General features: G+C 40.4%; 1 pseudogene; it reads right to left on the bottom strand.

The window, feature by feature from the left end:
* The window catches only part of LOC105887665, a 5,773-nt pseudogene extending 5,542 nt beyond the window's left edge, over window positions 1-231 (bottom strand).
* Between the last annotated feature and the right edge of the window lie 1,169 nt (window positions 232-1,400).

Here is a 1,400-nt window from a genome sequence, read left to right as displayed (position 1 = left end):
ACTCTATGGAGGGCGACAAAATGAGAGTCTGTCTCAAAAAAAAAAAAAAAGACACAAAAAACTCCTCCTTCAGCCAGGTGTGGTATCTCACACCTGTAATCCTATGATTTGGGGGAGGCTGAGGTGGGTGGATCACTTGAGCCTCCGTCTCTACTAAAACTAGAAAAACTAGCTGGGCATGGTAATGCACACCTATAGTCCCAGCTACTGGGGGAGGCTGAGGCAAGAGGCTCTCTTGAGCCCAAGAGTTTGTGGTTGCTGTGAGCTACCAGGGCACTCTACCCATGGCCCAGGATGACGGAGTGAGGCTCTGTCTCAAACAAACAAAGCAAAGAACTCCTCTTTCACGCAGCTCACAATTGAAAAAGCGTTGCAGTTCTGAGGAAAGCAAGCACAAGGAGACTAGAAATGTTTCATGTGTCCCCCCAAAGAAGGCTTTTGTCAAGGTGGCCTTTGAATAGAGAGTCATTTTTAAATTTGAGGAAAAATATGTATTTTGGATCAATACCTTGCACTTGCAGAGTGATATGTATAAAGTTAGGCACAATTCTTCGTGAAACCTAATTATTACACTGATGTATGTTGGAATCAGACCAATGTCTGTTACTGCTGGTTGTAATTCTAGCACTAATGCTTGTTATTTGGGTATTCGATTAGAGTCCAAAATATTGTTTATGCTTTTTTTTTAAGGTCAAGTTCTCAGGTTTTGTGACTCTGAAGTGTCCTTATATTGTTCAAATCTTTGAACCTATCCAATTAAGAGCTCTAATTCTTAAAGATTGTAATTGACTTATTATGATCGACAGATAATTTTGCCTAACTTTGGAGTATGTTTTTGTTATCACAGTTGAATAGGGACTCTTGTGATTCTTTAGAATCCACATAGCAAGATTAAGAAGACACATTATATTTCTGGCTAAGGAGGCTGGAGAGTTTTTCAACATTTTAAGTCTAGTTACTGGACTTCATCTCACTGCTTCGTTTCTCTCATTTCTCTGCTGGTGACAAGCAGCTTTTTTTGTTCCATCAAAAACACTGGCTTGACTTGATTTCTTCGCATTTCCTTGCTTTTTCTCAGTGTTTGAGATTTTCACCTTGTGTGGTGGGAAGTCTCCTGGTTTATTCGTAATTAAATGATGACCATTGTTACTCTCAGGATTTTTAATTAAAAACTGAAGAGTTGGAGACCAGCCTGGGCATCAACCTTATCTATACCAAAAAAGAAAAGAAAGAAAAAAGAAAAATTACCTGGCCATGGTGGCACAGTCCCATAGTCCCAGCTACTCAGGAGCCTAAGGTGGGGAGATGGCTTGAGTCCAGGAGTTCAAGGCTGCTACCAGCCTTGATGACACCACTGCATTCAAGCCTGGGCAAGAATCCATGTCTTTAAAAAAAAAAAA

This window comes from Otolemur garnettii, unplaced genomic scaffold (genome assembly GCF_000181295.1).
Source record: "Otolemur garnettii isolate 467f Iridium unplaced genomic scaffold, OtoGar3 scaffold00103, whole genome shotgun sequence".
Lineage (NCBI taxonomy): Eukaryota > Metazoa > Chordata > Mammalia > Primates > Galagidae > Otolemur > Otolemur garnettii.
Note: the sequence above shows the minus strand (reverse complement) of the source record. Positions and strands in the feature narration are given on the sequence as shown.